This window comes from Kogia breviceps, chromosome 15 (assembly GCF_026419965.1).
Source record: "Kogia breviceps isolate mKogBre1 chromosome 15, mKogBre1 haplotype 1, whole genome shotgun sequence".
Taxonomy (NCBI): Eukaryota; Metazoa; Chordata; class Mammalia; order Artiodactyla; family Physeteridae; genus Kogia; species Kogia breviceps.
Window position 1 is genome coordinate 59,042,056 of NC_081324.1, and position 13,057 is coordinate 59,055,112.

A 13,057-nucleotide genomic window follows, 5' to 3' on the forward strand; every position below is an offset into this window, starting at 1 on the left:
ATATAATCTTCTCTTAAAATAGATATTCTTTGTGCTCTAAGAGCAAAGACATGGATTCCTTTTTGAAACCGTGAGATGGGGGTGTTCACAACAGCAAACACACATGTTCCCTCTTGATGCTCCCTTTCAATTACTTGAGCTTTGTTTTTCCTTCGTATAAGTCTTCATAAAAATACAATTTTTTATATACTGCCATGGCATGAAATAAAAGCCATTATTGGAAAACCTCTGTTTCTTAACAAGGCTCAAAGCTATGTTTCTTTATTTTCAGTATGAATCCATGTTTTTCAGGTTATTTCAATGGACTGAGAAATCCAAATTACTGTTTCTTTAAATAGTAAAGCAAATATGCAATTTGAAATAATCTGGGCTTTTAATTTTTTTTTTAGAAGCCCAAAGAAAAGTTGTTAATTTTTACTCAGCTTATCTCTTTCTTTCTTACGTTGCGTTTGTACGTATAAGTACAATTCATGAATGGATAATCTATTGATTAATTTCAAAATATCATTGTTATTAAAACAATTTAATATATCGATGAAACCAAATTTTTAAAAAAGTTTTTAAAACTTAAAGGTTTTTAAAATGCAAGAAAAGTTGTTATAACCAGGCAGCACATATTTAAATGTAATAATTCTGTAGGAATTGGTTTTTTAAAAATTTCCTGTACACTACTATTACTTATTATAAGAAGAATGTTTTTCTCTTAAAGGTTGCATATTCATTGAAATGCCATAAATAGATTATTTTGTAATACTCTGGGGCTTTCCATGACTGAAGATGCTGTGAGATGAATTCTTTTGCAAAATGAGGACTGGGTTTTAAAAATAAACACCCTATTAATTGTGTTTCTAAATTTAGATCTTTATATACTGGCTTATCTTTTCTTAGAGTGAAGAGCACTTTATTTTCAAATCAGAAAATTTTTATTTACTGTGGAAACTTTTTTTTTTTTTTTTTTCCGGTACACGGGCCTCTCACTGTTGCGGCCTCTCCCGTTGCGGAGCACACACTCCGGACACGCAGGCTCAGCGGCCGTGGCTCACGGGCCCAGCCGCTGTGCGGTATGTGGGATCTTCCCAGACCCGGGCACGAACCTGCGTCCCCTGCATCGGCAGGCGGACTCTCAACCACTGCACCACCAGGGAAGCCCATGTGGAAACACTTTTAACACAGATGACCAATGAATAATCCCCCTTACTTCTTTAAAACATGCTAATTCATGTCCATCTCATGCTCAACGCAGTAGAATTGTGTGTCCAGGAAGAGTCACTTGTATATATTCTCAACTCTGTTTATGCAGGTTGTATTTGTAATCTAATTAATGTACCATATTACCCTATCAATAAAATTGATGAGAGTGTGTAGGGGATAGAAAGAGAGTTGTCCTAGAATAAAAACTTAGTTGAATCCTTTGGAACAAACAAGGGTGAGCTGTTTCAGGGCAAAAAAAAATTAAAAAGTTACAGCACTAAGGTAAGCAAACCAGCTGAAAAAAAGAATTAGAAAAGGAACAGCAGAAACCTAGACTGGAAATCTGAGAAAAAAGCATAAATGATTGAGGTTTATGCAAAACAGATGAGGGGAACCTCTAATTGGCAAATCCAGGAAAAGGCTTTGGCAGTACCCCAGAGGATTAGAGGATGACATGCATGTCTGTCATTTAACTTCAAAATAAATTGTTTAATTTATTATTTTTTAATTCTCATTTTGAAACTCCTTTCCAATTAACTAAAAAAGCATTCCTGAAGGTTGTACAACTGGACTTCTACTTTGGCAGTTATTATTAAATATATGTTTAGATATTTTTAAAACATATTTAAGTATATTTAAATAAAATTTAAAAATTTATTTATGTTATATATTATATAAAATCTTATATCTGTATAATATGAATGTTATATATTATATATAATTAAAAATATAAAGTTGGTATATGTATATATAAATATATAATTAAAAATATATATATTAAAATTTTATAGACATATTTAAATATATATTATTATAATTTATATTAAAGCATATAACTATATATTTCATTTCACTTAACATGCATACATACAAGTTTTGTCAGCTCTTTCAGTTAAATAGAAAAAGAATGTGTTTCTCCCTAAAACTCTTAAAAACCTTGTGTGATTAAACTTTGCAGTAGTTTTGTTGGAAACATTGTATTTTTAAGTGAAAGCCAGCAAGCATTTAACTAAATATTAAATATTTAATTGGGATAAAAACCAGTTTAATTTAATTATATAAAAGCGATTTTTAAATAACCCACCTCATTTGACACTATCAGGAGAGTAAGCATCAGGTGTGTTAGCATGCCTGTGATTTAATCATGTTTCCATTCTACTTATGTAGCCATTTCAACTATTCCAGGAAAATCCTTAGTGTTTAGAAATGAAATTGACTCATGACCCATCTATTTTATCCAAGGGGCAAGCGTTGGTTTGCTTTTGGCGTACATCTAATCATGAAAAAATAAGAGACACTTTGAGAAAGCATGTGGAAATAAAACTTAAAGCCGTTTTAGTGGTAGGATGCTGACATGCATCTTGGCAAAGCATTAAAACGCACACATGCTACTATAAAGTACGTAGTAGCAGTAAATGCCTGAGCTTCTTCCCTGCCTCTGAGGAATACTGCTCATTTGGCCATCAGGCCAATGACAACTCAATAGACAATGCAGATGAAGGCCAGCCATGGTGCCATCACTTCTGGATTTAAAACGCCTGCAGAGTGGTTGAGAGTCCGCCTGCCGATGCCGGGGACGCAGGTTCGTGCCTGGGTCTGGGAGGATCCCACATGCCGCGGAGCGGCTGGGCCCGTGAGCCATGGCCGCTGAGCCTGCGTATCTGGAGCGTGTGCTCCGCAACGGGAGAGGCCACAACGGTGAGAGGCCCGCGTACCGCAAAAATAAATAAATAAATAAATAAAACGCCTGCAGAAATTAAAAGAAAAAGTCCATCTAGTGAGTGATATTATAGAGCAGTAGACCATTGAGCTGCCCAGATCATCCTAAGAGGGTAATGTCTCAGATCCAGAATCTGGCCTCTGGTCTTGGAAGAAACATAAGTCGGGTTTTGTCAGTTCTGCAGGATTGGGTCTGTCCCAAGCTGGAGCCATGTTGGTATTTTATTATTTATCATGAGCAAATAAGGCAGACTTGAAAAGAACTGGATGCCCACACCCTTTAGCCAGGATGGCTTTTCTTTGTTGGCAAGCTCTGTGCGGACCCATTAGAATCACACTGTTCTTGGTGGACCTGGAAGCAGGGAATGGAATGTACTCGGAGGCTTAGGTTTCTTCTGTAAACATGGGCCCGGGTTTACACTCGCCCGTGTGAACATTAGCAGGAATGCATCCATGTCCACTGCCTGTGTCCTGCATAGACGGATAAGCTGTCAGGCAGGAGTCCTGTACTTACTGAGCTTGCAGTGTAGACGGGAGGCATCTTGGCCACATCCTGAGGCTCCATGAGTGCCGGTGATGGAGGCGGCAAGCCAGGTCTCAGGTCCTCGAGGACTTGACACCCATCTGAGACCAGAAGGAAGAGAGGGGTTACTCCTGCGAAAGGAGGGGTGAAGAGCACCGCGGGGAGAGAAAGCCCGTGTGTAGAGGCCCTGGGATACAGAGGATCGGGTTTCCATGGAAAGGGCAGGGGCCTGGTGCTGGGAGGGAGGCCGGGGAAGAAAGGGGAGGGCCTGTGGGGCTGGAGAGAGGCGGGCCAGTGTCCACTGTCACCCTGGGCATCCTTGCTCTCAGCCTTATTGCCTGCTTGGGTACCCCCACTTCCTCTACTGTGCCCCATGTGCCCACCTAAGGCCGTTCTCCTTCTGTTCTTGCCTTTTATTAGACAGCAACCAAATCAGCAGTGTTGGTGGCCAGAGCTGTCGGTGACACGTCTTTGTTTCCTTAGAACCTTCTCTGGGTAGAACTTGCCCTTGAGCTAGTGTGAGGCTGAACAAGGAGTCATGTCTCAGCAGCTGTATCATGGCACCGGGGACCGTCTCTGTTTTGACAAGGGAGGTGGCCTTGCCATTTCTTCTTGCTTCAGCCTCCCTACAGGATCCTCAGTTTTTCTTTTTATGCAGGTCGATTTCTGATGAGCTGACCCCACCCCGCAGTCCGTCTTGAAATCGTATTGTTGGTGGTGGTGGGGAGCACGGGATCCTTGTTGGGGTGGCTCCTGCGTCCATTGCCAGAGTGGCACGCGCCTGCGATCCCCACTGGCCGGGTGTCCCGGGGCATATCCTCCCCTCTCCCGTGGGCTCGATGGACGTGGCCGGTGTTTGCCTCGAGAATCTCCGTGGATGACAAAGTGACAACAATGGATCCTTTGGTGTGTTTCCTTTAAAGCTTACTTTGCGTATCTTTAGACATTTTGGGTTGAATTGTGATGTTTTTGACTTTCAAGTCGCCGTCTCAATTGCCAAGCCTCCCAGTTCTGAGGCTTCACTTCCCTCCCTGGTCAGGCTTTTCATCCTTCCTCTGCTGGTTGGTTTTCCCGGTCCCTTCTTAATGCCCAGAAAATAAAGGATCGTTTTTTGGGGTTTTTATTTGGCTAGAAGCTCTCCAAGGCCATTTCACATTTATCTGGAACTAGGCATAGTTCCATACTGGTACTTCTGTATATTAGTCAGTTCCTATAATGCCTAATAGTTCCTAATCTGTAAAACGGGAAGTTCAAATTTTTGTCAGGGTTGGTATGAGGCTCGTATGACATCTGTGTAAAAAAAACACGTCCACTGCCATGTTTGGGGTAAATGTCAGACTTCTTCACTTTTTCTCCAGTCTGGGCTCTTCCAGGCTTGCTGCCTGCTGTCCTGCTGTGTTTCTGACTCTGTCTCCCAGGCAGGGCATGGGGCCCTCACACCCTGGGCCGACTTGCTCTTTGGAGAGGAAGCTGTGAACCGGGCATGTTCGTTTTGCAGTACCTGGCTTTGCATTTCATTATGCCCACCTCTCTGCTGAGGACCTTCTGCTGCTCTCCCTGTGCTGAGACCTTCTTCTCCTTCCAGGGCCCCGAGTCACCTTGCTTGTCTCATCTGAGCATGACTGGCAGCTCCTCTTGCGGTGTGCCTAGCACACTTGGTCCTGGTTCTGGGCTGACACTGGCCACTTCCTCACACTGTGACATTGTTGGCATATCTTCGGTAGATGGAGAGCCCTTACGAGTGACTTGTGTTTACTTCAGCCTTGCCTCCTCCAAGTTGGAATGTTTGGGGAGGTCTCTGTTTGTATACTTTTAGCAGTAGAGGCGGCGTTCTAGAGGGGAGAATGTCACAGATGGAGGAGAAATGGATTTCTGTTCCTCCTTTAAGATATGATCTCTAGTACTTTTTGTCCTATGTCATGAGCACTTTCTGAGGCCACTACGAGCTCTTTATATCTTTAGCAACTTGGTCATGAGACAAGTTTTGGTGATACCAGGGGTGAGTGAAATAAATTTAAGGTATCATTTTCTTATACATTAAGAGAAACAATTTAAAATGAGAGGGCTTCCCTGGTGGTCCAGTGGTTAAGAATCCGCCTGCCAATGCAGGGGACACGGGTTCGAGCCCTGGTCCAGGAAGATCCCACATGCCAAGGAGCAGCTGAGCCAGTGAGCCACAGCTACCGAGCCTGCTCTCTAGAGCCCGCGAGCCACAACTACTGAGCCCTCATGCCTAGAGCCCGTGCTCTGCAACAAGAGAAGCCACTGCAGTGAGAAGCCTGCGCACCACAGCGAAGAGTAGACCCGCTAGTCGCAACTAGAGAAAGCCTGTGCACAGCAACGAAGACCCAACGCAGCCAAAGATAAAGTTATTTAAAAAAATTTTGAAAAATAAAATAAGAAATGATTTTCAGACGCACATTGAGGGTAAAGATTATCCTTAAATCAACCAAACAAAACTCTGATGAACTGTGAACCAGTAGTTTCCTGTCAAGTGCAAGAATTCCGTTGAAAAACTCAGTCTCCCGAGGGTCAGTTCAGATTCTTTCTCGGATGGATGAAAATAAAATCCAGTCATAAAATCTTATGTTAGATTTTTAAAGTGTTGTCTCTCTCTAATATATGATAGTTCTGGGCTTCTCCTTTACTTCTCGTGAAAGTGAGAGTGAGAAAGTTATTAGATAACTTATCAGTACTCAGAGGCAACATTCCAGATAAAGGTTCCTTCTAGATAAGGGATGTGTATCACGGACAGTGAGAGGCAATGTGAACCTCTGAAGATGTTGTTTTCTACGAGATGTAGCTTGGTTCTGTTTTCATTTTAGCTTAACAAGGAAATACGGTACAGTCAGAGGTGGTCTAGATTTGAAAGGCTCCCCGGGTGCGTCTTGGCCGCGTCCCCAGCCAGCTCTCTCTCGAGTCTGCCTCTTACCACATTGGAACCTGGCAAATGGTGATGAAGGCTACTTGCTTCCTTGACTTTGAAGCGTGATTGAGGTTGTTGTATAGAATACAGCAGTGCTTCTCAAACTTTAGTGGGCGTCAGAACTACCAGGAGGGCTTGTTAAAATACAGATTGCTGGGCCTCATCCCCAAATTGGGGTAGGGCCTGATAATTTGCATTTCTAACAAGTTCTCACGTGGTGCTGATGCTGGCCTGTGGATGTTCTTGGAGAACCATTGGTGTATAGATAGGTGTGTTGAAGTGCTTTGGAAGCTAAGTTTCTATAATATTCTTGGAATAAAAGGTAGATTTTGATCTCCTTACATTAGCCCTGTATTTGTTCAGGATAAAAAGGACAAAACCAATGATTGTTTTGCTTGATGAAATTCTTAATGAAAAAAATCATCTTGTTTTGTGTCTTCTGTCCCTTACTGAAACAGCATAGAAGTGTCAGATTCCCCCAATCCATAATTTATGGTGGTATTTGGCACGAAGACTTAAAAATTAATAGGAAGCTCAGATATCTTAGCTTAAAAATATTTAATTCTTGGATTAAAGATCCTTTAAAGTTTATCTGAAATGGGTGACAGTATTTTTTCTTTACCTTTCTCTGTGACCAACCCATATACTCTTAGTGCTAGAAAGAAGACTTTCTGTATATAGTGCCACAGTGATATGGAAATTCAGGATCCACACTGGTCTGAAGCACCTAACAGCATCCCACATCCCGTTTATTCATTCACTGTCTGTCAGCACAGAAGGTAGAAGGAACATTATGAAAAACACGTGGGTCTTGTCAACAGTGGTGCCGGTACAACTGGACATCCCTGTGCTGTTTTTATCGACCAGGGCTTTTGGCCTCCTTAATCAATAGAAATTGATCAAAGGCCAGACGTGAAATTCACGCCAGGCTTTATTGGGGCCCCTGCTGCAGCAGGGGGAAGCAAGAACAAACAACAGGTTCCCTTGCTAGTTCGCCCCCCCACTGCCCCCACCCAAGGCGGGGGTGAGTGGGTGATGGTGAGCTGGGGTGAGGGTAGGGGCAGGTCCAGGGGTCAGACCAAAGGCGTGGCTTAGGTGGTCTGCCCACCCCTTAGGTGGTACTGTGTGCAGGGGGCATGTGTAGTACCCTGCTTTTGTTCCTAGCTCTTCAGAACTGGCAGTTGGTTTTTTGGTCTCTTTGTATGTTCTTGTCCATAATTTGTGCACAAGTGTTCATGCACTCGGTTTTTAGTCCCTCATAGTTTCTTTGTACTTTGTTGCTTGAGGAGACATTTGTCCAGGTGCAAGCACTGCAGCAAAGGGTCCCAGGTCCCAGCCTGTCTCAGTGCCACAAATGAACATAGACACTGACATTATCTTTTGCAAAATTTTACTCAAAATGGATCATAGACCTAAACATAAAATGCAGAACTATAAACTCCTGGAAGATATCGTCGGAGAACATTTTAGGTGACCTTGGGTTTGGTGATACCTTTTTAGATACAACACCAAAAGCATGATCCATGAAAGAAAAAAATTGATAAGTTGAATAGAATTAAAATGTAAAAATTCTGCTCTGGAAAAAAACATCCTTAGGAGAATAAAAAAAGACAAGCCACAGACTAGGGGAAAATATTTACAAACACATATCTGATAAAGGGCTAATATCCAAAATATACGAAGAACTCTCAAAACTCAACAGTAGGAGAACAAACAACCCAATTGAAAAGTGGGCAAAAGATCTGAATACACACCTCACCACAGAAGATGTACAGACGGCAAATAAGCACATGAACAGATGCTTGAGCGGTATACCGTGCAGTTAGGAAATTGCAAATTAAAACAGCAGAGATGCCATCATACACCCATGGCATCCAGAATGCTGACAGCACCAAAGGCTGGCAAGGCTATGGAGGAACAGGAACGCTCGTTCATTGCTGGTAGGAAGGCAAAGTGATACAGCCACTGTGGAAGACAGGCTGGCGGTTTCTTACAAAGCTAAACATAGTCTTATCAAATGGTTTAGCAGCTGTGCTCCTAGGTACGAGTTGAAAACTTATGTTTGTACAAGACCTTGCACGTGACTGTTTATAGCAGCATGATTCATAATTGCCAAAAATAGAAAGCAATAAAGATGTCATTCAGTAGATGAAATGCATAAACAAACTGTTTTACATCTAGACAACGGAATATTATTGAGCTAAAAAGAAATAAGCTACCAATCCACAAAAAGACCTGGAGGAACCTTAATTGCATATTACTAAGTGAAAGAAATAGTCTGAAGTCTACATACTATATAATTTCAATTATATGACAGTCTATAAAAGGCAAACCTCTAGAGACAGTAAAAACATCAATAATACCTTACTATCCAAAAAGATTTTTTTAAAAAATAAAATAGTGTGTGTTGGTGAAGACATGAAGAAATTTGAACCCTTGTACACTGTTGGTGGGAATGTAAACTGGTGCAGCCACTATGGAGAACAGTATGGAGTTTCCTCAAAAAGCTAAAAATAGAACTACCATATGATCCACAATTCCACTTCTGGGTATATCTCCAAAACAGTAGAAATAATAGAGATTTGTGCACTCATGTTCATAGTAGCATTATTTTCAGTAGCCAGAAGGTAGAAGCAACCCAAGTGTCCATCGGCAGGTGAATGGATCAAACAAAATGTGGTTTTTACATATAATGGACTATTATTCGGCCTTAAAATGGAATGAAATTCTGACACCTGCTACAACATGAATGAACCTTGAAAGCATTAGACTTAGTGAAATAAAGCCAGTCACAGAAGGACAGATCCTGTATGATCCGTTTCTATGAGGTCCCTAGAGGAGTCAAACTGATAGAGACAGAAAGTAGAAGTGTGGTTCAGAGAGTAGAAGGGTGGTTCCCAGGGGCTAGAGGAGGGTTGGAGAGGGATGGGGAGTTACTGTTTAATGGGTACAGAGTTTCAGTTTTGCAAGATGGAAAGAGTTGTGGTGATGGTTGCACAACAACATAAATGTAATTAACACTACTGAACCGCACACTTAAAATAGCTAAGATTGTACATTTTATGTTATGCATATGTTACCGCAATTTAAAGCGGGGAAAAAAAAGATCAGTGTTTGCTTGGGGCTGGGGCTGGGGCTTGGGGAGGGGTGAATAGGGCAGCGAAACTGCCCTAATCATGGGTGTATGACATTATACATTTACCAGAACTCATTGTAGGTCCATCACAGGGTGAGCACTAATGTAAACGTGGACTTAGTTAATAGTAGTGTGTCAATATTAGCTCCGCAGTTGTGCAAACGTAGCACACCCCGGCAAGGTGTTCATAGTAGGGGAAACTGAGGGTGGAGGAAGGGAAAGGGAATAGGTGGGAACTCTATTTTCTGCTCAATTTTTCTGTAAACCTAAACCTGCTCCAAAAAATAAAGTCTATTCATTAAAACAAGCAAAGAAACTTAAAAAAACACACGGGGCTAAACAACCAAATGGTACAATTGGGCTCGTTTTTGAAGTAATTCACATACTGGAAATAATCCTGGTGAAATCAACTACCTGGGATCATTGGATCGTTAATAGGAATATATTGTTAATCTTTCTCTGTGCATCTCACCCTTCCCGCTGCCATCACTGCACAGATGCCCCGGGAAGAATTCAGTGCAACGTTGGAAAGAGAACAAAGGCTTGACTTTAGCTTATGTGTTAAATAGGAACCTATATTAGGAGCACAGTGAGAACCGCCTTGGAGGTGCAGCTGCTTACCTGCCTTCCTTTTCAGGGTTGATTGGCTGGTTTTCCCTTTTCTTGGAGAGAATTAGGGAAGTTTGCCTTGTTTCCCTGTTTCCTTCGTGGAGGGGACTCACTTGTGCAATGGTTTTCTCTTCCCTCCAACCTGGTACCTGTCCTCATCTTGGGGAGAGCAGTGGGCCTGTCCCAGCAGCATTGTTACCCTAGAGTGACGGGCTGGTCCCCTTCCCATCCGCCCTCCCCTCTCTCCTCCCACTCTGTCAGGTGGATGTGGGATTAGGAAGCAGAGACGACCCCATTTTCCTTCCATTTCCCTTTGGAATCTTCCCGCTTCTTACTAGCCTCACATTTTCAGACGTGTGGTGACCATTTTTGCTAAACTCAGGGTTCTTAACTGAACGGAAGATTGAGAGGAGGTAGTTGTGTCCCGGTCCATGTACTATTCCTTTAAAAGATTCTAAACACGACCATCTTTACTCCGTGAGCCCAGCGATGCCAGATCGTTGGAAGGTTTGAAGGCCAGCCGTCCCCGTGTGCTGCTATTTCTGGATTTCCCATTGACAGCAGCCGGATTACAGTGAAGCCCGTAAACTGACAGTTCCGGACAGGACCACGATTGCCGTAGGCAGTCAGAGACAGCAGGCCTCTGCGTGCTCCTGACTCAGGACAAGCATTCCTCCCGAGGTGCCTTGTCCTTTCTGATGATGGATTGAGAGAGACAAGCGGCACATGGGCAGACAGACACCCCGCCCAGGCATTTGGTGCCATTTAACAGCTTCCTCCCGCTCCTGACATTTTCATCTCCCTCCTTCGCCCCGCGCATCACTAACTGTTTGCATCTTTTCTTCTTTACACAGCAGTAATGCAAAATGACAGAAGCCACATCCAAGCTCCATTCCTCATTTCCTCGCTCTCTTCTAGTTCAGTTACACAGTGGGTTTTCCACGAGCTGAGCCACGAAGGGCACGTTCCAGCTTTAATTGTACCCTGGCCTTTATGGGGTGGAGAGGTCGCATCATTCAAGATAGCCTGAAATTTGCATGAACCATCGCTGCTCAAAAAGCAGTGGGGAAACAGAAAGGTGTTTCATCTATGAGTTGCTCACGCCGGCTTGGGCTTGCCTTGCTTGTCAGGAAGCCTCTTTCCCCGGAAAGAACAATGAGGATTTTCAGTCATATCCCTTTGGGAAGGGGACTGATGTCTGCTGTTCGTTCTTGAGTGCTGTTCCGGGCTGTGCGGTGACTCAAATGGAGCTTCGCAGAATTTGTCTCTTTATCTCCTGAACGATCCCTAGGAGGCTTGAGAATCTATTTAAAACTTTGAGACTTCCTTTCTTTAAAAAAGGTAGCTTTCTTTCATAATCTACTTAAAAACTGAACAAATTCAGTGCAGGGGTTGCAGAATGGTCAGTGATTGATGGAGACATTTTTCAAGATTTTCAGCTTCTGACTTAGATTCCATCAGCTGGCCTCTTTATCTCTTATTTCCAACATATCCCATCACCTGTCCTGTTAGGGATTGCACATTTAGGCCTCTTATTCTTTTTTTTAATATAAATTTATTTATTTATTTTTGGCTGTGTTGGGTCTTCGTTGCTGTGCGCGGGCTTTCTCTAGCTGCGGCGAGCGGAGCTATTCTTCATTGTGGTGTGCGGGCTTCTCATTGCGGTGGCTTCTCCTGTTGCAGAGCACGGGCTCTAGGTGTGCGGGCTTCAGTAGTTGCGGCTCGTGGGCTCTAGAGCGCAGGCTCGGTAGTTGTGGTGCACGGGCTTAGTTGCTCTGTGGCATGTGGGATCTTCCCGGACTAGGGCTTGAACCCATGTCCCCTGCATTGGCAGGAGGATTCTTAACCACTGCACCACCAGGGAAGTCTCCCTTTATTCTATTTTGAGGGCTTGCTTTCTCCTTTCTCCTCCTTGTAGGGGATTTGTTGGTAGGTAGGGAGGTTGGACATGCAGCCCGACATGACATGACAATGAAGTGTGACAGAGGAAGGGCAGCCCCTGTGTCCCACTTAGAGCAGGTGCTCACTTACTGTTTGGTTGACTTAGTGAACAGCCGAGGATGTGACAATGTGCTGTTTATCTCACATGAAGTTTGCCTGGTGAACAGCCTGAATGGTGACTGTCAGCAGAGACTGTCCTCTTTCTCTTTTGGCCGCCTTTCTCTGGGTTCTGGGAGTGCTGTGGGCCTCACCTCCTTCCCCTCTTCTTATCCCCTGTGCTGCAGTCACGCTGATGCCATTTCCAGGCTTTAACTCCTTAGCATTGTTTCTGCCGCAGGGTCTTTGCACTTCCTATCTCTCTGCGTGGAGCTCAGGGCTCTGCCCATGGATCTTCAGATGGCCAGTGTCTCCATACCCAAATCTCCATTCATATGCTTCCTGGTAGCTAATGAGGCCTGATGTGGTAGCCTCGTCTGCAACTGGAAGGGGACACACACACACACACACACACACACACACACACACACACACACACACACACACACACAGAGCATATCTCCCTCCCCTGCTTTATTTTTTCCACAGACTCTTCTTCTTCCACACTAAATATTTTCATTATATTGTTTGTTTGTTTGGAAAGAACCTGAATAATAGGCATTACTACCACTAATGGTTTTATTCTCAAGTGGCAATACAGTTACCCATACATGTTCATATATGTAGTTGTAATAAAAGATTCATGCTAAGGACCATGTTGTGTTTGTGTTTGCACCTCCTTTAGTGGCCTGGAATATACTTCTTTGCATCTAGTAGGTGTTTTGTCCCTGTTGGCAAGATAAATGCGTTATGCCCTCGGCACCTGGAGGCAAGCCTGTGTGAGGGTGTGGTTTTCACGGGCCAGGAAGTTGTCCTCCGAGGGGTGAGTGACTGGTCCAGGTGGGGAGGGCACTCCTGTGTGCCTGGTGCTAGCTCGGTGCCCCCTTCCTGGAGCCACCAGACCACTAACGGCCAA

The 13,057-nt window shown here is 43.6% G+C and overlaps 1 protein-coding gene and 1 long non-coding RNA gene across 5 annotated transcripts in view; both read left to right on the forward strand.

The window, feature by feature from the left end:
* Positions 1–13,057, forward strand: part of PTPRM (protein tyrosine phosphatase receptor type M) — a 760,161-nt gene that overhangs the window by 73,843 nt on the left and 673,261 nt on the right. The window lies entirely within an intron of this gene.
* LOC136792706 (uncharacterized) lies at positions 3,408–5,808 on the forward strand. The gene is made up of 3 exons (XR_010836888.1): positions 3,408–3,607; positions 4,092–4,339; positions 4,792–5,808. It is a non-coding gene; the product is annotated as an uncharacterized lncRNA (long non-coding RNA).